The sequence below is a fragment of the Callithrix jacchus genome, chromosome 19, assembly GCF_049354715.1.
Source record: "Callithrix jacchus isolate 240 chromosome 19, calJac240_pri, whole genome shotgun sequence".
Lineage (NCBI taxonomy): Eukaryota > Metazoa > Chordata > Mammalia > Primates > Cebidae > Callithrix > Callithrix jacchus.
This window is the reverse complement of record NC_133520.1, coordinates 40,168,494-40,196,239: the sequence shown is the minus strand read 5'-3', so window position 1 is coordinate 40,196,239 and position 27,746 is coordinate 40,168,494. Positions and strand designations below refer to the sequence as shown.

Here is a 27,746-nt window from a genome sequence, read left to right as displayed (position 1 = left end):
GTGTATGCTTTTTAATGACAAAATTTTCAGCAAACCTTCAGAGGAAAAAGGCGACATTTTCCCTTGGCCACCCCGGTAGCCACAGTACTGAGAGCTAAAGATAACAGAAGACCCCCTATCCAAGAAGCTGAGGAAATTTCCTCTAAGTACAGCATTACTCACTGAATGCTCCACTGTCTATCAACCATACGGCATTTTAAAAAAACATTTAGCTGAGGTTAAATACGTATAACATGAAGTTTACCCTTTTTTAGTACACAGTTTGGTGGCTACAAAGTACATTTATATTGTTGTACAACCATCACAACCATCCATCTCCAGAACGTTCTTCATTGTCTAAACCTGAAAATCTACTCATCAACAATAACCCTTCATCCCCTACCCTTCCCCCTGAGACCCTGGGACCCACCATCTGTCTCTATGAATTTCACAACACTAGGTACCTAACAGAGGTGCAATCACCCATTTGCCCTTTTGTAACTGACTTATTTCACTTAATATGTCTTCAAGGCCCACTGATGTTATAGCATGTCTCAAAATTTCCTTTTTAAGGCTGAATTCCATCTTCTATGTGTCACGCATTTTGTATATCCGTACATCTGTCGACAGACATGCAGGCTGCTCCCACCAAATGTGTACAATTACCTGTTTAGTAACTGCTTCCAATTTTGGGGGGTATATACTTAGAAAGAGAACTGCTGGATCATCTAATAATTTTATTTCTAACGTCCTAAGGAACTTGAGGGCTGAGGCGGAGGCCCAAGCAATCATCCTTGCTAACTGGAATCCTGGAGTCCTGAGCTGGTCATGGCTAGGCTGATCCCATTAGCAGCGGACACAGACCAGAAACAGAAAAGCACTAACATGAGGTCTATACAGAATTAGCATGAGCCGGATGCTGTGGCTCATGTCTGTAGTCCCAGCTACCTGGGAGGCTAAGATGGGAGGATTGCTTGAGCCCAGGAGTTCAAGGCCAGCCTGGAAAACACAGTGAAACCCCATCTCTTTAAAAAAAAAATAGTATAGTTAAAGGAAAATGAAACATCATGCTAAAGAAGCAGAACGGGAGAGGCACAGTGGCTCACACCTGTAATCCCAGCACTTTGGGAGGCCAAGGCGGACGGATCATCTGAGGTCAGGAGTTTGAGACCTGGTCAACATGGTGAAACCTGGTTCTTCTAAAAATACAAAAATTAGCTGGGTGTGGTGGTGGGTGCCTGTAGTCCCAGCTACTCAGGAGGCTGAGGCAGGAGAATTGCTTAAACCCTGCCTCAGCCTCCTGAGTAGGCAGAGGTTTCAGTAAGCCAAGATTGTGCCACTGCACTCCAGTCTGGGTGACAGTCAGGTCAATATGAACGCACAAATTCCTGGACTCAAAAGAAAAGAAAAGAAACAGAACAACAGCATACTTGTGAAAATGTGAAAATCAACACAGCAAACACAAGAAATCCTGCCCTCAGTAAGACAATAGAAGGCAGAACCGCTGTGGAAGAGGGGCAAGGATGGGCTGAGATGAAGGCAGAATGAGGGAGCATGGGGAGTCAACTAAATTCAAAAAAAAAAAAAAGCAAGCAAGGAAACTGGAATTACGTTAATGGCAATAAATAGATATTGGAAGGAAAGAAGAGAAAAACAGTTCAGCCAATGTGTGGCCATTCAGAACCATCCTGCCTTAGAGGTCTAACACTAAGAACGATGGGAGAAGGGGCTTCCAGTCTTTTTTCTATGATTTTTTTTTTTACCTAGTTAAGGACCCATTTCGCACGTACAGTTATTAATGTAACTTTTCTGCTTAATATAAGTGTCTTTCCAAAGTTTTTTGCTGACTGAGGACAGAATAACAAATGTCAGTCAGAACATGACCACTTTTAAGGCTTCTGATACATTTGTTGCGAAGAGTATCTGCGAGGTATGGGGCTACCAGCACTGCCACCATTTTTATTTTTATTTTGAAAGAATCTTAAACTTAGAGAACAGTTGCAAAAATAGAATACAACAACTTATTTTTTCTTAGCTATTTGAGAGTTAGTTGCCAACACAATGGCCCATCACCTCCAAACTGTGGACTTCTTACATACAGTGACACTGTCTACACCTACGAACGAAGTTCCCACTGATGCATGACTACCATCCAATCCTTCCACCACCATCGTGTTTCATAGTAAACGGTTCCAGTTCAGAATCAAGGCTTCTGTTTGCTTAACTTTCATGAGCTTGACACTTCTGAAGATTAAAGACCAGTTATTCTGTTGTACGATGTGACTCAATTAGGGTTTACTTGATGTTTCTTCATGAATAGATTCAGGTTATGCATCTTTGGCAGGAATATCATAGTACTGATGCTGTGTTCTTCTCATATCCTATCAGGTGGTACATAACTTCAGTCAGTCTTCTTACTGATGCTTTTAATTTTGATCACTTGGTTAAGGTGTTATCTGCCAGATTTCTCCACTGTGAAGTTTCTCATTTTCCCTTTGTAATTTGTAAGAATTTGGGAGTGGGGAGAGTTACTCTGAGACTATGTTCACACGCTTAGGACTTAAGCATCAAACTTAAGACTTTTTTTTTTGAGACAGAGTTTCGCTCTTTTACCCAGGCTGGAGTACAATGGCGCGATCTCGGCTCACCGCAACCTCCGCCTCCTGGGTTCAGGCAATTCTCCTGCCTCAGCCTCCTGAGTAGCTGGGATTACAGGCACGCGCCACCATGCCCAGCTAATTTTTTGTATCTTTAGTAGAGACGGGGTTTCACCATGTTGACCAGGATGGTCTCGATCTCTTGACCTCATGATCCACCCGCCTCGGCCTCCGAAAGTGCTGGGATTACAGGCGTGAGCCACCGCGCCCGGCCTCAAACTTAAGACTTTAAGCACTGATTTATTCAGGTCAATATGAACTCACAAATTCCTGTGTTATTCAGTGAGTTATAACCTATTACTATCATTATTTTGATGCTCGAATTGCCACACATTTGGCTAGCAGAGGCCTCTTCAAGCTGACTCATATGTCCTTTTGCTATCTCCTCGTCTTTGAGCATTTCTTTACTTCATGAAACAAGAAGATACCCCAGGCTCCTCTTCTACTCTTCTTTGTTCCAGCCCTGGAATCAGTCATTCTTCCAAAGGGCACTTTTAAGTAGAGAACAGTATTTAGAAAGCACAGTCTAGGACTAGGTGTGCACTAGGTGTTACTCTTCCCAGGCTCTCTCAGTGGACAGAACTAGGAAACAGATGTCTATGGAACACACTTACACAAAGGTTTGCGTAACTATGTTTATTTGTACACAGCCTTTTCTCTCTGTTGAATACCCAGAGTTCACACCAGTATCTCTAATGAACAGAGTTTTATTCCTTTTTCTCCCCTTTCCAAAACAACGAGCCATGTCTCTGTTGCCCTCTCCTGTCCAGCTCCAAGATCTTGTTATCTTCTTTGGTTCTTCACTTACTTTTTCTTAATGGAAATTGTATTTTGTTGATTTGGAAAGCCTGAATCCCTTGCTACTTTTCTATTTCCGCTGAGCCCTACTTTTTCTGAGCTTTTTGCATTCCTGAATTTTTCTATTATTCTCTACTCCAGTGATTCTTAATCAGGGGTGATTTTGCTCCTCCCCCTGCAAAGTCTGGCAGTGATTGGCGACATTTGTGATTCTGAGGACTGGGGTATGACTAACACCTAGTAGGTGGAGGCCTCAGATACTGCTACACACACAATGCACAAGGCAGTCCCCACAATGAAAGGTTATCCAGCCCAAAACATCAATTGTGCCAAACCCTGCTCTAGAGTCTTTAAACTGCCTGATAGCTCTTCTTTTGATTTATTCCAAAACAAGATATTAGAAAAGAAAGGCTGAAAGAGAAATATTTTTAATGTAGGCAATGACATTCTCTAAATCCTAGGTCTGAGTTACAAATACTGGCCATAGGAACCTTTTAGAATTCCAAAGCATTGCCAAAAAGACCAACCAAAAAAACCCTATCTTTTTTATTTCCACTGAAAATTATCTTAGCTGTGTTCTTGACATAAAGAGACTCACCTGAACCATCAAGTTCTAAATGTGTGTTTGTTATGTTGTCAAGAATTCATATCTAGATTATCTAAGGTGCATCTGTACTATCTTAAATGCCAATGAAAGAAAAATGCAATTAATCATTAAATTTTTTCAAATCCTATCAGGCCAGTACCAAGGTACTAAATATAAATAAATAAATAAATATATATATATATATATACACACACACACACACACATACATACACATATAAAATATATATTTTAAAAAATAAAGAACAGTATTAAAAATAGAATTGTTGCTTTCTTGGAATTCAGGCCTTTGAAAGAAAATACATATATAGCAGCAGGACATGAAGCAATTTAACAAGATATGTAAGATAGATTAGAAAGAGGAGATTTAAAAGCATTTTTCTCTTCACAAACACAATATACATCTTCTTGGTTATAGACTTGTTACTGACCTGCCAGAAGAGCTTACTATCATTTTCACAAATACTCGATTCTTAGAAGCAAGAGATTTCACAGCCTCCTCTACCCAATCGAAGCAGAGTCTTACGGTGTCCATCTGATCATAACCCTAAGCTAGTAACGGAACTGCCATCTACTTCCTGTCGCCATTGCACAAGAGCACTGCACCCTGCTGAATCCAGTAAGACTTATCTGGAGGCTAACAGCCAAGCGAAACCTACACTGACTTCCTTTTCTTCAGCACAATACCTTTTTAAAAGTTGCTAACTAAAACAGTATTCTCCACACCTGTAATTTTCCATGAGAAATTGCTAAAAACATTCAGGAGGCTTCTTGCAGTCTTGATTTCCTAATGAACTAAGGGAACTTACATAATGAAGAGAATTCTTCTGACCACTTAGATTTCAAAAGCCTACAAAGTCTGTAAATTCTGTTTCCTTTCCAGCAAACACCAAACCTAACTTGGTATTCAAAACCTAGACATCTCCATTTCAAACGCCTTAGTTCCGGTCCTGACTCATTATAAGAAAGGAGCCTGTTAGAATAGCAAAATAATTATTATGAAATCGTAACAGTAATGACAACAGTAGCTCACACCTACTGAACTGAGCACTTATTCTGTGCCAGATACTATTGCAAATGCTCTACTGGTGTAAGCTCACATAATTCTATGACAGGCTAGTAGATACTCATCATTATCAGTCTCATTTTATAGAGAACAAAACTGAAGCCCAGGAGTGTGAATAATTTTTTCTAGATTAGAACCAGAATTGAAATCAGAAAGCCTGATTGTAAAACTCATGGTCTTACCCACATTTCTGCCTCTCTGATTTCCAACCTCTCATTAACGTGACTGAATCTGAAATTCATCATTCATTACAGCATTAAACCTACAGCTTTTCTTAAGGCCCATCTGCATGAGTATGTACTGGGAGGGTGTTTACACAGGTTTGTCTAGGTAAACAGAACACTGTATTGTAAAAATAGATACTGAAGAGAATATCATTTGATTTGTAAAGGTAATGGTTAATTATCCTCAACACCAATAGCAGAAACATAGGACAACTGCAAGGTAGTCACCAATTTATGGGAGAAAAAGAAAACATTAAGTATCTCTCTCATTCTCTGATAGAAGCTCCTTTCTTCACCTTAGGTGAAGATCAAGAGCTCCTGTTCTACTGCCCTTGCTGCTACCGAACAGCAAAGTTCAGGGAAGACAGAGGAGCTTTGAAGCCTTGTGACATGGGTGCAGAATTCTACGTCTTTTTGTTTCAGTACAATATGTAACTCTACCTAGAGAGGGGCTTCATCTTCCTGTGGAACAGATGGTACATTCTGATTCCTGATCACCTACACACACAGAACTGTCTGTGGTCACGTGATGGGAGGTGATGAAGTGGCCTAACGGGAGGCCCAGTGTCGGTGGACTTGGGTTCACACAACCACAGAAATACTTGCCTGCCCAGCTAGCCACCTAGTCTAGAGTACAGACTGCTCCTATAGATTTGTGGAAAGAAAGGTCCAGGAAATGCTTCTTAGAAGGTAGAATATTTATTTATTCATCATTATATTATTGATCTGCCTCCACCCACCCTGATGTAATTACCACTCCATTGATGAAATGCTCTCTCAATTCAATTCTATTGCTTTCTCAGGCAAATAGAAAATACAGGCAAAAAGTTTACACATCACGTTTTTTGTTTGCATATTTTTATTTTTCAGCAAATCAAAACCCATTCAAATGGAAAATGGAAAGATGGAAAAATGAAACTGTGCATTTGGATGTGATGTTGAGCACAGGGTATCAGCACCTCACTTTGTGAGTGCTCTGTGGCTTCGACATTCTGTCTGTGACCTCTTGGAAGGTTTGACAGCTGAGGAGCACAGCACTTAAAATTGTTACCTAATCAGGGTTTCCTCACCTAGGTTTTAAGGGACACTCATAGCTGGAAACATGAACATCTGCAGCAACTAAGTGTAAGCACTGCTGAGCGTAGCCACAGACTGCGGGCCCTTTGTGAAATAAATAGAAGTGTAGTCAAATGACAAGAGAATTGAAATTCATGATCATTATCAAGAGGATGCATTGCTGTACTTAAGACATCAGTCCCCTGACAGATAGGCTGTCACCTCTGCACAAGTCAGTATCGGCAAAAATTGTTTTCAAAATCGGGTTTGTTCTCAAACACTAAAATGTACATATCACAGAGAAATACTTTCTCAAGCATCTGTATACAAAGATATTCATTACAAAAATACTGGTTACGGTAGAAAAGGAGAGGTCAGTGTCTATCAACAGGAGATCGAGTATGAGAATCACAGTGCACAGTGAAGGAGTTAAAAACATGGGTTCTGCCGCCACGCAGCCTTGGTTTCAATCCTGACTTTGCCACATACTAACAGTGTGGCCTGGGGCAACTTACGTAAACTCTATAAATCTTGGTTTACTCATCTGTATATAGAATTTAGTAAAACACGTGACACATAAGAGCTCAATAATTGTCAGCAATTATTACACTGCATTATTATTACGCTATGTATATGGACATTAAGAAAAGATAGAGCTGTACCTACTAAGAGTAGAAAGAGGACCCGAGTCATTGCTGAGTAAGAAAATGTTACCAGCAAATTACAGTGGGTATAACTAATATAACTCTGCACACGCACGTATGTGTGTGGGCACACATGGAACATATTCTGCAATACACACCAAACTGTTACAAGAAATCCCCGTGAAATATTAGGAGTGGCTAGGGAGCAGAAGGCTTTCACTTCTGCACTTTCCACAGTGCCAGGGTCACAACAGTAAATAGCAAAAATAACCTTAACTCTAGCTTTTCTTACCTAAATTTTAATTCTGTGAAGAATTCTCTATTTCCCTTTTTTCATATCAGGATAGTAGAATGCAATTTAGAAAGAGTGAGATCACTTGTTAGAATGTACAATTTTTAAGCTTCAATAAAGGATACTGCTAAACTTCTCTAGCAACATATTCTCTAGACTTCCCACCCAGTTGTGCCTCTCCATTAGGACACAGGCAGGTTTCTGTTCCTCTCCAAGTCACTGTGTAATTGTCCTGGCTTCAGTATCCATGGTGAATGAGAACAGCTAAAAGACACGAGTGCTGGGAACTAAAGTAGCATCTACTTAAAAAGCAAACTCTTGCTAATCAGCGAGAAGCGTCTCAACAAATGATATGCTGAGGGCGCTGATGGAGAGCTGTGCTGAAATGGCTGCCTGTGCGTAACTCTGGTCCTTTAAGATGAGCAATTAGAAAACAAAGATTAGATAATAGAGCTAGCTCTAGCAGATGAATCAAATGTGTCTTGTTACTAGATTACAGAATTCAAAGATATGACAGAGAATCTTACATGTCTGAAAATGACCAAGTGAAGATGCTTGAATCATTCCCCGCCTCCCCCCACACATTTTCACTAGAAGAGAGTTGTTCTCTCCCATTTTCCAAAATCATTACTATTTTAGGCTTGTCAAGAAAAAAAAAAGGATGCTGCTGAGAATCAATTGTTTCACTCTGGGAGTTATATTCACTAGCAAAAGAAAGCCATGGCTTTCAACTTTAAGACAAAGACAGTGACATACAGCAAAGAGATGGCACCTTGGGAGCTACAGGGCCTGAGTTCAAATCCTGAGTTTCCAGTTTCTAGCTATTTATCTTTGGTGGATCACTTACCCTCAGAACCCACTACATAGGACATTACAAAAGCAGAGTGTGTGTGTGTGTGTGTGTGTGTGTGTGTGTGTGTGTGTGTCGCTGAAAGTGTGGGTATATGAATGTGTGTATGTGACTGTGTGAGTGTGTGTGTGTATGTCACTGAAAGTGTGCGTGTATGTGACTGTGTGAGTGTGGGGGGGGAGTGTGTGTGTGTGTGTGTGTGTGTGTTTGTGTGTGTATGTCGCTGAAAGTGTGTATGTGTTTGTGTATGTGACTGTGTGGGTGTGTGTGGGTGAGGGGAGTGTGTGTGTGTGTGTGTGTTGCTGAAAATATTATCTGGTACTTAGTACATGCCTAGTAGTTGTTAGCTACTATTTCAGAGAGACTTCTGTAGATGGCAAATACTGACCATCTGTCTAATACCAAATCACACTTTTCAGAGAAATATTTTCTTAAATCCTAAAATTTGTATGGAACTACACAAGACCCTGAATAGCCAAAGCAATAATGGGCGAAAAGAACAAAGCTGGAAGTATCACACTGCCTGACTTCAAAATATGCTACAAAGCTATAGTAACCACAATGACATGGTACCAGTATAAAAACAAACACACAGACCATTAGTGCAGAATAAAGAACCTAGAAACAAATTAACATATTACAGCCAACCAATTGTAAAATGTGTCAAGAAAATACACTGTTCAATAAATGCTGTTGGGAAGATTCCATATCCAAAGCAGAAGAATGAAAGGAGACCATTGCCACTATATACAAAAATAAACTCAAAATGAATTAAAGATTTGAACCGAAGACCCAAAACTATAAAACGAGTAGAAGAAAACTCCTCAGGACATTAGCCTAGGCAAATATGTTATGGCTAAGATTTCAAAAGCACAGCTAACACAAATAGACAAATGGCAGTATTTAAACTAAAAGGCTTCTTCGTACAGCAAACAATGCAGAGACTGAAGAGACAAGATGTAGAAGAAAATAGCTGCTAATCATGTGTTCAGCAAGGAATTAATATCCTTTACAAGAACTTCTTAATATAATTAAGAATATCCAATTAAAAAGCAGGCAAAGGATATGAATAAAAATGTCTCAAAAGAAAATACACAAGTGGCCAGCAAACATATGAAAAAAATGTTCAACATATGAGGAACACCACTCTACTTTCAGGCATGAAGTATTAATGGGTAAAGGAAAACGCAGTATATAGACACCATGGAATACTATTCAGCCATAGAAAAGAATGGAATCCTGTCATTTGCAGCAACAGGTGTGAGCCTGAAGGACATTCTGTTAAGTGAAATATATCAAGTACAGAAAAACTAGTATCACATGTTCTGGCTATTATGTGGAAGCAAGAAAGATTTTCTGTGTGTGCTCATCAAAGCAGAACTTGTGGGTATTGAAGGCCGGGAAGTGGAGGAATGGGAGGGCGGCTGTTCGATGGATACAAGATTACAGTTACACAGACAGAAATGAGTTTATGTTCTGCAGCAGTGTATGGTGAATACGATGAACTGTATTATATTTTTCAAAAAGTTAGAGGAAATAATTTTTTAATGTTCCCAACACAAATGAAACACTTTTGAGGTGATGGATATAGTAATCACCCTGATTTGATCACTACACATTATATACACATATCAAAACATCACTCCGCATCCCATAAATATGCACAATTATTATGCATCAACTAAAAACGAAAGAAAAAAAAAGAGTTCCACCATTGCCGCACCTGTCACACAGAAGATCACAAATACATACCTGCATACAAATGATGTTTTTTACTATGTGTCATTGACGTCAGAGCCCTAAGAAGCCTTATTAATCATCTTGACTACAGTTTTCAAACTTTTTTCTGCAGGGAAACACTTACATCACACAATGGAATCTCCCAATAACAGTGACCTCATGAAAGCAGGGCTAGACCTGTGTATGTGTTCAGTGGGGTGCATGAGCATGCCTGTGCTTGTAGGGAGAGGACAGGGCTGCTTCCCTAAAACATTGCTTGAAAAATCACTGATACATTATAATATGGAATCACCTGCCAGGTAGGGAACGTGCTTATACATAAAATGAGGGCTGCAGACTAGACCTTTTATCTATATGTTTCTAGCAATGTTTCATGATGCTATTACATAGGGTTTTCATAGGAAATCATATAAAGAAAGGACCATTGATATGATAATCATTATAATAAATCATACTAAATGATCTTGGCAGCAAACCAGTTGTCAAGTGAAGAGGAATTATGGGCTTATTCAGACCAATTTCTGGAATCTTATTTATATATTAATTATACATTAAATATTGAGACCAGAAAGCAAGTAAGTGTAAACTGGCAAAATCCATTATTACAATAGAAGTAACATTGATCCCCGGAAATAAGAATTATGTCAGATGAAAAAGAAGTTATGCAACAGCTGATTTCAAAGGTTTTACTGCTATGAAGATACAATTAGGTTGGTTTCCTTCTAGCTTTACTGCATCTGCAACGACTAAATTGAAATCAGCCATTTTAGCTCAGAAACAATATTTAGGCTGTAGAAAGCAGAGTGATAAGTACCCTGCCTTTGTCTAAATTTCTGAAACAGAAGGGACATTTCTTGTAGCAGCATAAATCACACAGACTCTAAAGTTATGTTGAAAAGACCCTTACATCCTTGCAGCTATGTGCAATTTTGGGGCTGTAATTTCCTCAAACTGCTTAACAAAACCTTCTTCTTTTTATCAAAAAAAGAATAAACAAAATACCAATAACTCCATAAAAGACATACAAGTAACATCATTTTACTTTCAGGCATGAAGTATTAATAATTAACTACTGGTCAGGCACATTGAGTTAGCACTCCTTCCCACAGGACATCTTCCTGTCAAAATGTCACCCAGAAATAACCCTTTAGACTACAGGAAGGGGCTGCAATTCCCCACAGTGCATCTATTAACCATAAGCGGCATCAGAGTTCCGGTAACTGTCATGATCAGACCACCCAACACGGAAATCTCTCACTCTCCCCTCCTCCACTCACATATTTGCCACTAACACACCCGTAACTGACAGTATCTGCATTTCTGAGGATTGCCATCCTGAGCTGCCTGCCCTAACACTGAAGGCCTTCCGGGCTGAGGGAGAGATGGCCACCAAACAGAAGGGGACAGAGAGCTCACATCTGCGTCCTGGACCTGCCCTTGATTCAATGGGCCCCTCAACCGTTCATCAAAGAGGGGATCATAAGGCTCAATTCCTCTACATTCAAATGCTAGAAATCCTAATTTCATCATATCTACCATAAATGTTGGTGTGTTCTGCATTCATATTTGCTTTCTGCTCTTTTGAGGAAAAAAATCATATACAATAGTATGACTATGAAATCACCTTCTCATTTTTAGTGATTCAAGGTCAGGGGACAACGGAACCCTCAGGTTTCCATTCTCAACACTGTGACATGTAAAAGGTCATGCACTCCAACCAAGTCCTGACTGGAAAAGATGACGATTTGGAGAGTTCAGGTGGACATGGGTTCAGGTACTAGCTCCACTACCTGACTAGCTACGTACTTTTGGGCATGTGAACTAGCTACTCTGGGCTTTAATTTCCTCAAATGTATATAATATACGTAAGAATGATAATCATGTATCCTTTAGGATGGCTGCAAATTACATGCTAAACATGCTAACTATACTTACAACCAAGCAATCTGTATTCCTGAGCATTTATCCCAAAGACAAGAAAAACGCATGTTCCCATAAAACCTGTTCGTAAATGTTTACAGCCACTGTGTTTATAACAACAAAAACCGGGAAGCAACACGGATGTCCTTCAAAGGGTGAAAGGTTAGACTGCAGTCCATTCAGATCATGGAATATACTTGGCAATAAAAAGTAAACTAACTAGGGATAAAGGCAACCGCCTGGATAAATCTCCAGTTATGATAACTGAAAAAAATCTCAGAAGGTTACACACCGCATTTTCTATTTCTATAACTTTCTTGAAATGGCAAAAGTATAGAAATGGAGTATAGATTAGTGACTATGCAGGATAGAGAGAGGTTGGGATGTAAGGAAAGTGAGTGTGTCTATAAAAGGGCAACATAAGGACTTCTTGTGGTGATGGCAATGCCCTGTTTCTGGACCATATCAAAAGGTCAGTGTTCTGACTGGGTGCGGTGGCTCCCAGCTCTTTTTATTTTTTTTTTTTTGAGACAGTCTGGCTCTGTCGCCAGGCTGGAGTGCAGTGACACAATCTCGGCTCACTGCAATCTCTGCCTCCCGGGTTCAAGCAATTCTCCTGCCTCAGCCTCCCAAGTAGCTGGGACTACAGGTGCGTGCCACCATGCCCAGCTCATTTTTGTATTTTTTTTTTTTTTAGTACAGGTGGGGTTTCACCATGTTGGCCAGGATGGTCTCGATCTCTTGACCTCGTGATCCACCTGCCTCGGCCTCCCAACGTGCTGGGATTACAGGCATGAGCCACCGCACCGGGCCAATCCCAACACTTTGAGAGGCGAAAGAAAGATCACTTGAGGTCAGTAGTTCAAGACCAGCCTGGCAAACAATGGCAAAATCCTGTCTCTACTAAAAATACAAAAATTAGCTGGGTGTGGTAGCACATACCTGTAGTCTCAGCTACTCAGGAGGCTGAGGGAGAACTGCTTGAACCTAGGAGATGGAGGTTGCAGTAAGCTGAGATCGCGGTATTGAACTCCAGCCTGGGCAACAGAGCAAGACTCTGCCTCGAAAAAATTAATTACAAAATAAATTTTAAAAAGTTTTTTAAATGCCAGGGTTCTGGTTGTGATAGTTTCACAGTTTTGCAAGATGTTGCCACCTGAAGAAGCTAGATAAAGGTTATAAAGTTCTCTCTGTATTATACCTTACAACTGCATATAAATCTATAATTATCTCAAAAACAAAAGGTTTACTTAAATTAAAAATAATCATTTCACAATATCATTGCCAAGATTAAATATATGGAATTGAACAATAATTTTAAAATTATTATATACATGAAAAATTGCCTAGCACAGACATTTCTTGGCAATAACAGCAGCTCATTAAATGTTCATTTCTTTCCTCTAAGTTGCACATAAACAGAATGTGTCTTAGATTTTTATTTGTGGATCAAATGAAAACACAGCTCCATGAAAAGGGTCTGATTATAATAAACACACTTTTTGGTACATTTAGTCTTTTTTTCCCCTAAGAATCTGAACTTTGTGGAAGTATTATTTCACACGAAATAACATTTATCCACATTCCTAAAGCAAAACTGCACAACTCAGATACCAACTAACTTCTTCCAACAAAATTGTGCCTAGCAGAGCAGGTTGTAGGGGATGATGATCCAACTGCTTAAGAGTCACAGTCAAAAGAGATGAATCAAGGCCAAAAATTAATTGACATGCTCTTTTATAGACAAAGAAGAAAGAAAAGGAAAAGAATAAAGCCTGGTTTCACGTGCTCAAGGGTTCACACCTAGTTAAGACAAGAAAAGTCTCATATGTGAAGACTCAGGGAACAAGTGGAGAAAAGACCGTCAGTGCAAAAAATCTGCAGAAGAGGGGGAGGGGAGCATGGCTGGAGGCAAATGAGGGAAGCGGGGGTGCTGGCTCCGCACAGCACTGTCAAACTGTGAAGAACTGTTGGCAGACGCATGACCGTGGCCTTCTGAAGGACTGGGGCAATCCTTAGCACTCTGCCGATGCTACGGTGCGGTTTTCCCAGAGGTCTCTATCCCCTGCTGCCGGATCCTTGCTGCACAAATTCTGTTGTATGAAGCTCCTGGTTACTTTATAAGTGAGGGAAGAGAAAATACAGACACAGACACCTCCCTCCCCCAGTAAAGGCACACAGTATGAAGCATCATAGTGTTCTGGACTCAAAAATAAAATTAGGAGCAAAATCTGTGGCAGAGCAAACACCGTCCCAGCCTCCCATCCCCACCCTACCCTTCCAGAGCACTGCCTCAGGATACATAATTACCTGGGTGGCCCTGTTTAAACTCAGTTCTAAGTTAAGGCCCGAAAGGATCCACACAGTGTCCAAATCTTTTTCATGCCAAAATTAATTTAGTAAACATATCTTTGTTTCAGCAATCAAAACCTGGCAATTTGCTGTATCAAATCCCCATTCCACAGCCACGTACTAGAAGAACGTATGCTTTCAGAATGGCGTTTATGATATAAATGCCATCTTGTTACAAGCCTACAGCCTTACAGAGTGTTCCCTGTAAGCTGCTGTTTCTGAGCGGAAGTAAATGAAAAGGAAGGAGGGTCACAGTCCCACAGCACAGTTCCTAGGATGACTGCTGTGCCACTCACTGACTCCAACAGCAGGATGGGACTGTCACTTCACGAGGTGAGCTACTGGCAGACAGATGGAACCGAATCACAGTAATTGGAACCTCTTGTCACAGGATAGCAGCATTTCAATTTCTCTGTGGATGCCTGTGTGCTACACACGGTATCTGGCAGGTGTAAGAATCTCATCGCTGATTGCCTATATTCCCAATCTACTTTCTTTGCCTATTTTTGTGCTGCAAAGCAATTATGGCTGAAAATCAGTTTGCAACATGCGCTCATCCATATTCAATTCTTTATACTTCAGGCAAATCTTGCCCAGAAAAAAAAAAAATAATAAAAGAGACAGACTTATAAATCCAGATTTGTTCCTGTATTTTGATCCTCTGAATGTCCAAATGTTTACTTGTTGATAATCCACAGTTTTCTCCACATCCAAGTAAATATTCAAAAGACGCTTCTCTGAGCACCTGAAGCACGTATCTGTCTTAAAGGAAAAGGAGGGATGACACATCTTCAAAAGTTTCAATAGATCAAACCCACAGATGGAGCAGCCGCGATTAGCTGAAAGCGCAAATGACAGAGCATTTAAAAAATACGTCGCATTATTGACTTTAAGTACGTTGATGAAAAAAAAGTAAGAAACAGTACCTGGGACTTACACTGACAGGCCAAAGTTAAAACTGGGGTGAAGAGGAGATAGGGCTTCCTCACTGAAGCTGTTAGACTTAACCATTTCACACTGCATTTGCCAAGCAGCTTTTCAGATCCTATTTTCTGATCATTGAAAGCCGCAAGCAAAGACTAGAATTTTGAGATTATTTTCAGATGAAAGCTGCTTTACTAGCCCATAAAATGACTTAAACTTATTTTAATCAGTATTCAAAAGATACAACAAGATGACCACCACCCCATAAACCCCTGGCAGTCTCCATCCCCAGAGGCATGAATTTTATCATTTCTTGGGATTTAATTTTATATATATACAAGAAAATGTTTTATATATTCCTTTTCTTCATTTTTTTTACACAAATAACCATATGCTACACACCCTATTTTATTTTCTATGTGCTCTTTTTTTCATTATCATCATTTAGTTGTGAAAGCCGAAACGGAGATAAATTCTCTGTACTCCTAATGACATAACTTAGTGTTGATTTCATATGAGGACATAAAGAGTTTCCTCATTCTTTTTGATGGCTTCACAGTATTCCCTTGAATGGATGTACCATAATTTATATAACCAGTTCCCTACAGATAGACATTTACGTTATCTCCATTCTATTCCTTATTCCTACAAATAAGGTTGCAATAAATGATCTTACACATAGATAATTTCACGTATTAGCTAAAATATCTGTGGGATAAATTCCTATAAAGGTAATGCTGAATCAAGGGATATATGCATTTATAATTTTGAAAGGTACTGCCTTCATACATACGTATCTGTATCTCTATAGTACCTGTTTCCCTATACCCTTGCCAATACAAGGTGTTAACATTCTGCTGTTTGCCAATCTGATAGGTTAAAAACATTTCAGTATCGTATTCATTTGCACTGCTCTTGTTATGAATGAACTGAGGAGCTTTACATCTGTGTCCTTGGAAGCTGACCCCTGAGGACAGCATCACCTGGACTCCCTCCTCTGATAACTTCTGGGAGGCACTACCAGGAGATTAGAAGGTGGAGGAGAGAGAGCTTTCCCATTTCCATACTGCTTCAAGGACGTATTTCTCACAGTGGCTACATTCCTCCACAATCACAGCCTTCTTTGGATGGTCCGTCTTTCCTGCTCTGGCAACGCCATTGTCTCTCTTTGTAGCTGCCTTCAGTCCCAGGGATAGTACGAGCTTCCTGCTCCTGCAAGTCTCCAAGGGCCCCCCCATTCCTTGTTTGTCCCCTGAATCCTGCCCTCACCTCTGTAAGTTGCCCCATTTGGGGAGGAAAAGCACTTGGGAGAAATCTGTTTGCTACTGCTTTGTTTTCCTGAGACACTGACAAACATCTCTCTGGCCTATTTTTCTACTGGTTTGTTGGTCTTTTCATGTTGATTCGTAGTTGTAGCAGCTCATTATTCATCAGAGCAAGTGTTGGCAAACTTTTCCGTGAAGTGCCAGATAGTAAATGTTGTTGGTTTTGTGGACCATAAGGTCCCTGTTGCAGCTATTCAATTCTGCCACCACAGGGTGAAAGCAGCCACAAGCAATATGCAAACATGAGTGTGGCTGTGTTCTAATAAAACTTGATTCATAAAACAGGCAGCGGGCCAGATATGGGCCTTGGGCTGGAGTTGCCAACCCCGGCATTAGGGAAATTATCTTTCCTCTGAGATACAAGCTGCAACTATTTTCCTTCCAGATTCATTTTTTACTTGTCTTACAGTGATTGTGCCATGCAGAGATTTTAAAATCTCTTATTTTACATAGTGGAATGTATCTGTAATTTATGGCTTCTACTTTTTCATGTCAGAGGGAAAACAAAGAGTTCGTAAAACACAAGAAACTCAAAGAAAAAAGAGTGTACCTTGTGCTTCCACCAAGTCTTCTTAATGAGATAACTACTCATCCTTCTAAGACAGAATTATCAAAAACTCTTTCTTAAAAAACAAACGGAAACTTTCAATGGAAGGCTGAGACAAAATGGAGCAAGCATCCTGGTGGAAGCCAGGAAGTACCTACGCAAAGGGTGCCTTGGGGACCTCTCAGGCCACAGAATTCTAGACGCTACAAAACAGTTCTCTATACAAATATGAATACTATCAAGAGAAAATTAGAGAAGTGTTTTCTAGGTGACAGCCATATAAAAATCCCACGAATTGTCAATCCTATCAGGCTTTGCCTGGCTCCAACATCTTTCCTACATCAGGGACATGATGGCATCTGTTAGAGTTTTTATAATTAGGGGGTGTCTCAGGATTTCCATTTCATACCCATACTTCTGTTCCTGTATGTCTGTGCTCCAGGCTCTAAAGACTCTTAGCCTTAGTTGGTAACGAATTTAGTTTTTGCATTCTATAAATTAAAAACAAATATCTTTATGGAAATTTTGTAAGTAGCAAGCAGGGAAGTAAAATATTGCCAATTTAAATACATGTTATTTGCATAAACTAGGCAAGATTTTTAGGAAAAAGAAAACACTGTGGAAGGGTAGGGAAAAGAACAAACAAATAAACAAAACTTGGCCCTTCACGTCTCTAGCAGAGTTTAATATTTTTAAAGTCACAACTGTCTTCTTACTTTTCTCCTACTATGGAGAGGCAGACACAGTTACAAGTGAAGGAACAAAACACAGACTTTGGAAATCCTGAGGGTTCAGCATGGATTTGCATCCTAAAAAACACAGACAGCAATGTGTAATCAAAATTTGAAACCTCTCTTGCTGAATTACAAAAAATAATCCTGGAAATTGTACTTGGCTGCTCTGTCCTGACCAAAACAAATGTATTCCTATTTATAGGCCGTCATCCCATACACGTGCATGTTCAGATGTGTATTTTATTTATATGTTCATCCAGATGTAAACACAGGCATATACAGATACGCACTCACCACACTTCATTGCACTGTCCACAACATGCATATTAGAAAATGTGCAGTTACTGAAACCAACATATAAAACCAAAGTGGCAAAGGCTTTGGGGAATAAGAAAGACATCTTAGCAAGAAGCCTAACATCTCTGAATGCTCTGCAGCAGCCTTGGAAGTGTGAGACTGCTGTATTCCTCAAGCTGATCCTACACACTGAGATTCCACGTCTTCATTTACAGGAATTGATTCAATACATTCTAAGCACCAATATGTAAGACTTAAATCTTGTGGGATTAAAAGAGTAGGTTAGGAGGAACTGGCAACAGTTTAGTTGAGCCACAAGATGACAAATATCAGTCACATGGTAGTAAGGAGAGGAGAACCAGCAAGAGAAAAGCTGCAGAGGAGTTTTCTCGATTGATCAGGTCATGCTGTAATGGAGGCAAGGTCGCAGGTTCACTCCTCTCTTTGCCAATTACCTTTAATGTATTTCAAAGACACAGACCAGGCCCAACAGTTCTCAATGCCTTGCCACTAGATCAAGAGGGATGTGAGAAGAAGGGTGGCTGAGCCCAAATTTATTTCAAGTACTAGAAAAGTAATTCACCATTGATTAGTACCATGGTCTTAGTGTAAGTTACAGTTAATGTCCACATGATATGTAATGAAACAGAATTAAGACATTTCTCCGGGGTAGTATTAAACTATACTTATTCAGTCAATCTTACAGGACCCTGTAATGATAGAGAAAGAGCATTCATTTTCAAACAGCTGGATTCTAACACGTGGTTTACAATTCACGTTGGGCTCTTCTGGATGTTTCCTGTGTTACATATACAATCAGGATATTAATCACAACAAAGATTAAAATGGAGGAGGATTTATTTAGCTCCAGAGGGGTTAAATAAATAGAAAACTGATCAGGATTAAAGTTTCCACCCCACCATCACAGCTTATTCGTAAATTAAATACTTGTGCTTTACCACCACAAATGCAAGAAGTGCTGCCGCTTATCTTTTTTCTTATGAAAACACGACCGTGGGCTCAGAATGGTGCTGACCCAATGTCTCACCTCCCTCAGAAGAAATATCCCAATGAAGCTGATGCTGCCGTCTGAACACTGCTTTCTTGTGGGAAATTGCCAAATTAACCCAAAATGTAGCCACCAAACAGAAACAATTTAAGTTGAGCCGCATGGGGATAAATCCTTCTAGGTGTCAAAGTCCTCAGCTGGGGCTTAGAGTAAACCAGTAGTTACCGGCTCTGTTCCCCAGAACCTCCCCAGGTCCAACAGGCTTGGGTGGGAGGTAACTAAGGAAGCAGACAGAGCCAGGCCCCTGGGCTCCCCCTCTCCTTACACAAACAAACATCTACCTACCCTTACAAAATGACTAATGGAGCTCCTGCATCTCCTTTCATTTGAAAAGATGCTGAGGTGTTAAAATATTCTGAAAACTTGGTATGGCACAGTGGCTCACGCCTATAATCCCAGCACTTTGGGATGCTTAGTTGTGCAGACTGCCTGAGGTCAGAAGTTCAAGACCAGCCTAGCCAACATGGTGAAACCTCATCTCTACTAAAAATACAAAAAAATTAGCCAGCATTGTAGCATGCATCTGTAATTCCAGTACTCGACAGGCTGAGGCAGGGGAATTGCTTGAACCAGGGAGGCAGAGGTTGCAGTGAGCTGAGATCGCACCACTGCACTGCAGCCTGGGCGACAAAGCAAGACTCCATCTCAAATAATAAATAAATAAAATTCTATAAACTCCTGTAGTCATTAGTTCATCAGTTCTTACAGAGCTCTAGAATTTTGTGGTCTACACTTCACTGATTGTAACATATCTTAATATCTGCTGCTTAGAAATCTGTTTGAAAATCATGTAAAATATCTCACAAATAGCAAATAACTGGAAGATAGGTGATTGGGTTAAAACCTCTCTGATACATATAAATTCTCCAAGAACCATTTGGTAGAAAAAAGACAATATAGTCACACACTGCATAATGATGTTTCAATCAAGGATGGAACACACAAACAATGGTTGTCCCGTAAGATTATAATATCGTATTTCTGCTGTTCCTTTTCTGTTTAGATACACAGACATTCAACCTTGTGTTAAAACTGCCTACAGAATCCAGTACAGTAACATGCTGTTCAGGTTTGTAGCCTAGGAGCAAGAGGAGATACTTCATAGCCTAGGTGTACAGTAGGCTGTACCTTCTAGGTTTGTCTAGGTACACTCTGTGATGTCTGCACAATTAAGAAATTCCCTGAAGATGCATTTCTCAGAACACATTCCCATCCTTAAGCAAAACATGCTGTGGGGATGAAAATCCCCAGAACAGTAGCTACATTTCACAAAGTGAAATGATTTGATGTTTCTCACTCTATCCTCAGTGTGGACTTCAAAATAAAAACAATACTAATCATTGAAAGACAAAATTCTACATATGCTGAAATTTACATACCAGCATTCTGAAGTTTCTAATAGTAAATTTCTTACTAGCTTGTCCCAAGGTAAACTTTTTTTTGTGAAAGGGAAGTCTGTGTGTGTGTGTGTGTGTGTGCGTGCATGCCTGGGCATATAACCCAGTGTCACCAGGGCCCGATGTATGCACACAATAAGCCCTGTGTCTGTCTAGTGGGTAAGTTCAGCAATGTTTATATATAGAGTAAGTAATGCTAAAGGCAGAGAGAGTAAAACATCCACAGTCAGACTAATCAAATAAACTGGGTATATCAGTAAAATCATGACTTCTGGTTCTGTAAGAGAATTAGAAGGGGGATAAGCTCTCTTTTAACGGATTCATGGAGTTATACCTAGAGCTCAATCTAGATGGTATGACTAAATACAAATGCTTTAATCAAAATTTGTATTCCTAGATGAAACTACCAATACAAATTGCTAGTTGCATATTTCCTGGGCCCTTATGAGATACTCTGAAACACTTTTTCTACACTCTCCACCACAAAATTGGTTTTACTGCATTCATTTCATAGTTGAGAAAATGATGGATTCAAAAAGATTAACCAATTTGTTCAAGGTCTTATGACTGATATGTCACATTTTGAGGATGGGACCCCAAGTCCATTTGATTTGAATGCCCGTAATCTTCTAACTGCAGAAAGCTTCATGTTATCTGTGTGTTCTAGAATGCACAGCTAGGAAGAAAAGCTAATATTTCCCTCTAAACTCTATATAGATCATCATTTGAATTTGTAACACTCTCCAGTGGTAACTAATATTTGTAAGATGTTTCTCTGGATTCAAAGATATAAACTAAATGTTTTAAGAATGGAGAAAAACTATGATTAGAAACAAATTAATATGACAAGAAAAAAGCTCTGGAGGAAAATCCATGGGAATGTATCAGAATATAACTGTAATTCATGAACCGCATACTCAGGATTTCTAAAAATCCCTAATTGCAAATTAGGCAATGAGGAGCACGGCGCCCTCAGCAGGTTTACCCTCCAAACCACACAGCATGCAGTGGTGAGAGTTTGCCCTTTGTGAATATGCTCAATTATCCATCTACATTTAAGGATTTAACATGATTATGATGATGATTATTTTTGAGATGAAATCTCACTCTGTCGCCGAGGCTGGAGTGCAGGGGCACGATCTCAGTTCACTGCAACTTCCGCCTCCCAGGGTTCAAGCCATTCTCCTGCTTCAGTCTCCTGAGTAGCTGGGTCGACAGGCATGCACCACCATGCCCAGCATATTTTTGCATTTTTAGTAGAGAGGGGGTTTCACCATGTTGGGCAGGATGATCTCAATCTCTCGAACTTGTGATCCTCACGCCTTGGCCTCCCAAAGTTCTGGGATTACAGACGTGGGTCACCACACCCAGCCTAGGATTTAGCATTATTAATGAATCGATTCGAACGCAGGAACCCAGTATGATGTCTTAAATTCAAAATATTTCTCCCCTGTCACCGAAGAGGAAATTAAAGCTGTGTTCATCAATCATTCACTTATACTGTTTCCTTTGTATAGAACCACTTTCCATCCTTTCTGGTAAGTTACCTCCTTCTTAATTTTCCTTTTTTTTTTTTGAGACAGAGTTTCGCTCTTGTTACCCAGGCTGGAGTGCCATGGCGCAATCTCGGCTCACTGCAACCTCCGCCTCCTGGGTTCAGGCAATTCTCCTGCCTCAGCCTCCTGAGTAGCTGGGATTACAGGCACGCGCCACCATGCCCAGCTAATTTTTTGTATTTTTAGTAGAGACGGGGTTTCACCATGTTGACCAGGATGGTCTTGATCTCGACCTCATGATCCACCCGCCTCGGCCTCCCAAAGTGCTGGGATTACAGGTGTGAGCCACCCCACCCGGCCCCTCCTTCTTAATTTTCAAGACTAAGCCTACCATAAGCTTCAAACCCTTCCTGAACCCATTCTAGCATGGCTGCCCTGTTTTGTCTTCCCCCCCATCCCCAAAAACCCTATATTTACCTTTAACAAAGGCTTGACCACACACTCTGCTATCTTTTTTACTGGAGATTAATTTTTTTACTAATTTCTTTGAGGCTATCTCCAGTGGGCTCTGAACAGTGCCTACTCTTAGTAAATACTTAAATATACTCTTAGGGATAAATGAAAAATCAAATGGTCCGAACGGCCTAACACAATTTCCAGAACACATTCAGAAATTTTTTGGCCTCTTTTTTTTGGCCACTGTCACTAGTTCTTTATCCTCACCCCTACCTGCACATAAAGAAACACATGCCAACACCTGCACGTAAGTATTCACACGTACGCACGTATACGCTGTCAATTACTCCATGGATTAACTCCACTTCATCTACTACTTTTAATGTAAGAAATAAGACCAGAAAAAGAAATTTAAGAATTTATGGTATTTACACAAAAATCACATAATCTACCAAAGTCTCATCATGCATTGCCTTTGTTCAAACTAATTGAACTATTGAGCACATAGTACTACGTAGAGCACTAGAAGCAAATTGATGAAAACGCTCACATATTTTCTTAACACAAAATGCTTGAACACCACCACAGACATTCAGAAAGATCCAAAAGAGGAAAATTAAGTGACACCCATATTTAAAATATATCTTGGGACAGAACCAACACTACCAAAACAAGATGACTGTTTTAAGATGAGGAATGGCTGGAAACACAGGAAATAACCCAACGGGACATGAGTGTGGCTCTCAGCCTTTGGACAGACAATGGGACAAAAAATAAACACACATGTTCTCCTGCAGGGAATAGGTCTGTGGTACGGAATCAGTGGTGACTTGGAGCGAGATACCAGATGATAATTTGACAAATGCTGTTTACCTTTAAAATGTGATTAAACAGCATTTATAATGAACATGCTTAGAAAATGATGACTAATGTATCACATGTGCAGTTAAGCACAATCTAAAGCAATTGTCTGAGGAGGTAGTTTTACCCTGGCAGCTGCCCAAACCTATCACAGTGTGCTTTCCCCTTCCTCAGAAACACTGGAGTTAGAACTCTGCCAGAGGCGAAAACCTGACTACACAGAGTGGACTGGATAATGATTCACACCAACAATTTCTGGGATCCCCAAGTGAAGGGAAGCCTGTTGGAACATTCGTATTAGGAATATTCAGGACTAAGTCTAACTGCTGCAGTGTTGGCAAGTGGCTCCTGGTGTGTTTTATTTTTCTCTGACATCTTAATGAGGTTCTTTCACAGCCTCTTTAGTCTAAGACTTCAATTTTAAAAATGGAAAAAAATCATTCCACAAAATAGTATATGTTTCTGTTTTAATTCAACAGTTCTACAAATGAAGAAAGACCTAATTTGAACTGATTCACAGTGTATTTTTCTAAATTAGGAGGAGTTTTTGTACAAAAAGAAAATCATTACCTCAATTTAGTTCTCAGTGCAAATTATAATGATTTCTGGTTCAGTTTATAGAGAATAGTTTAAACAAGTCCATATCCATACACACCAAAATAACATGTTCTCGAAAAGATACGCAGGTGTTTGCACAGTAAAAATTAGAATTCCACGTAAAATGCAGATACTGCATGATGTCTACTTTACCTTCAGAGAAATGTGTACAAACTGGTTTATGATGATGCCAGCATAAGGCGCTGCACATAAATGGGTTGTTTAGGGAGGAAATTTTCTAGGTACATAAAACCAGAACTAACAGATCTGTCAGGCTCTGACTCGTGCTTGACAGAAGGGCTAGAGGTCCCTGGTCACTGAGAAAAAAATACTTACAAACTGATTTGCAGCCCAGTTTGCAGTTTTACAAGAACTCTTTATTCTGATCAAGGCTGCCAAGAGAGGTAATGAGGTCCCATATTTACAGGTGTGCAAGACATCAGGTCGATAAATAAGTCTGTTACAAATACTTTAACAGGAAAGATAAAAATTAAAAACAATTCCGCAAAATTAAATAGCAAACCTAATGCTAGTGGTGAAATGTTGAAGCCATTTTTACTAAAAGGACAAACTGGACTGGGATACTATTACTAACTCTTTTTAAAGTATTGCTTTGAATTTTCTGGCTGATGTAAGAAGATATCAAATTTTTATATGTATGTAGCAAGTCATGTTTCCTTACAGATAAGATTACATAGTTTGAAAATCCAACTTTAATTAAAAAATCCATCTCTAATAAGAGAATGTACTTAGATACATAGATGTAAGACAAATATACAAAGAAATCATTAATTTTCTCTGTACCAGAGATAAACAGCTAGAAAATCAAATGAAAAATATTTTATAAAAAGTAGCAACTTATATCAAATGCTACATAGGATAAATTTGACAACAATATATAAACTATATAGAACAAATATAAAATATTATTGAAAGATACAAAATAACATATGAATAGACAAACATATGTTCCTGAAGAGGAGGCTTTCTTTTTAAAATATCATGCTTTCTAAACTTAATACATACATTTAATTCCATACAGTCCAATTAGAATCCAGTGGTATTTTTTCTTCTTCAACTTGGTAAAGTAAATTTTAAGTTCATTTGCAATAAGGTCCATACAGAACTATAAAGAGTAGTGGGAGTGGAACTGTCTTGCCAGATACCAAACTTACTACACACCATGGGGAAAAAAGCGATTGATTCGAGAACAGAAACAGAACAGTTGAACAACCAGACAGCACAGAAAAAAGCCAAGTGTTATGATAACCTAATATATTTTCATTGTGACTTTTCAGTTGAGTGGGGAAAACAATCGTTTATATAATAAAAGGGCATCAGCATAAGTGCATCTCCACCTGAGGAAAAAAGAAAGCTAGACTGTACGACCTCAAACCATACACAAAGATAATTTATAGTAGACTAAATACTTCAACCTTAAAAATTATTCAACAGCCTGGGCACGTGGCTCATGCCTGTAATTCCAGCACTTTGGGAGGCTGAGGTGACCAGCCTGGGCAACATGATGAAATTCCATCTCTACAAAAAATACAAAAAAATTAGCCGGGCATGGTGGTGTGTGCCTATAATTCTAACTACTCAGGAGGCTGAGAAAGGAGGATCATGTAAGCCCAGGGAGGTCAAGGCTGCAGTGGGCCATGACTGCAGCACTGCACTCCAGCCTGGCAGGAGAGTGAGACCTTATCACAGAAGAAACAAACAAAAAAAAGTTTCAACACAAATATTAGAAAAAAAAATTGTGAAAATAATTATATAGCTTTGATATAAGCAAAGATACCCAAGACAGGAAACCCACATGGCATTAAAAAAAACACCTACATATTTCTATTACAGTGTAAAAAATATAAAATATTTAATAACTAAAGTCAAGAGACAAGTGACATCCTAGTGAAAATACCCATAAAATGTTGATCAAGTGTTGATGTCACAAAGAACACCTCTAAATCGGTAAGGAAAAGACCAAAAATTCAATAGAAAAATGAAAAAAAGAGTAGTACACATCAATCACAAACAAGGAGTTGCAAATAACCAGTACATACATAAAATGGTCTTCAACCTGAAGAAAATGCAAACTCACATTAGTTAACACGATTTCCCCAGTAGACTGGAAAAATATTTCACTTCAAGCAGTTCACTGATAAGATACATTGCAGGTAAAATTATAAACAATATTACAAACTATTTTGGGGGGAAATTTGGCAACACCTTTTAAAATATAAAATTCACATGGCCTTGAAGAAAAAAAATTCTACTTTGAGGAGTCTTTTCAATCAAAATAAAACGGCCCATGTGCAAAGCTGTATGCACTAGAATGTCTACTGCAGCAATATTTTAGTGACAAAAAAAGTAAAAATACTGGGTCCATTAATGGGGCTGTGACTGAATATATTACATCACAGCCATTCTATGGAACATAATGCACACATTATGCAAAAGAACTGGACTTTGCTCCAGTGAGATGTAACATAGTACATGGGAGTGAGGGCTCTAGCGTATGGGAGCCAGGCAGCCCATTCCAAGTCTGGGCTTCACTCACTAACCTTCAGAGCCCCAGCAGCTTCTTTAAGTTCTCTGGACCCCAGTCTCCTCATCAGCAAGCAGGGATAATGACACCAGCTTCACAAGGTTTTTATAAGGCTCATATGAGATAAAGTATTTAAAGAAAAAAAAAAAATGTTCTTAAAATCAGTTTCAAGAAAATCAAGTCAGCAAGTAATGTCTACTGTGGGATTCATTTTTGTTGAAATAACAGAGATCTTATTTGCTATTGCCTGAGCAACCAAGACACTGTCCATTTGGGATGGTTACTGTCCAACAGAAGGTGACAGTTATTAAGGAAACCAGATTGGGTTTGGACAGTGGCACGCCGTGAGGGGATTTGGCTCATTCATAGTAAAAGGAGCTATCGCAGGCATGCAGCATTATGTATAGACGACCTGAGAGACTGAGAAACAAGAAAAATGGGGTTGGAGGCATTTTGAGGTGGAGACCAGGTGTGGGCATGAGCCCAATCCCAAGATCCTTAAAGGCCAGTTCTAGTTGCAGGCCACAAGTATCCTGACAATAAACGACTTCTTTTTTGTGAGGTGGCTTCAATAAGCCTTCCACTTGCAGAGTCTAATAAGCACATAGTATGTATTTAACACACGTCAGCTGAGCTGTGTCAGTTCGGCTAGGCCAGGCTTCTGCCAGTAACTGAAAAACAAACTAGCATTTTAAGTAAAACGGGTAGAAAGAATAAAAACACATTGTAAATTACCATTTTCTAATATGGAAGTCAGCTTCTGAGATTGCGCTCGCTCACAAAGCCTTGAGAGGAGTAAGCACTGCAGACCCATCTAAATGTTTCAATCACTAGACACTACTTAAATAGCCCACTAACAGACACCGGTTTCCACTAAGATAAAATATACACTTTATAGACAGAAGTAAATATTGAACAAAGCCAAACAGAAGTTGACTACAATATTAAAAAGTAGCACCATTTACCATTAGTGCAAAGCAAGTAGTGAATGCACCAGTTTCACTAGCAATGAACAGCCTTTCACAAAATGCATAGAGATGAGGGCCAAAACCTACAAGCCAATGTTCTTTTCACTTTGAAATGAAAGCTCAGAGGTTCCATGTAGGCCTTCGTTATACTCACAGTCACGTCTAGAATTTTTCCCACTTTCTCTAATTAAGAGAATTTAAAATAAACAACCCTGAAGTGGTAGTCACAAGATGATTCCAGCCAGGAAGCCCAGTGCAACACACAAAAAAATATTTCAGAGAGATAATTTTAACCAACTATGAATTCAGAGAGACTCAATAAACAACATACTTTTTAAGACACAGC

The 27,746-nt window shown here is 39.5% G+C and overlaps 1 protein-coding gene across 17 annotated transcripts in view; it reads right to left on the bottom strand.

Moving 5' to 3' along the window:
• Positions 1–27,746, bottom strand: part of SMYD3 (SET and MYND domain containing 3) — an 839,170-nt gene that overhangs the window by 344,460 nt on the left and 466,964 nt on the right. Inside the window, exon 1 of one of the 17 annotated variants that reach the window (XM_035280437.3) lies at positions 4,472–4,577. The exons of the other annotated variants lie outside the window; for them this stretch is intronic. The gene's annotated coding sequence lies outside the window, so the exon portion shown is untranslated. Of the gene's footprint in view, positions 1–4,471; positions 4,578–27,746 lie in introns of those variants that run through there. 17 annotated transcript variants of the gene reach the window in all.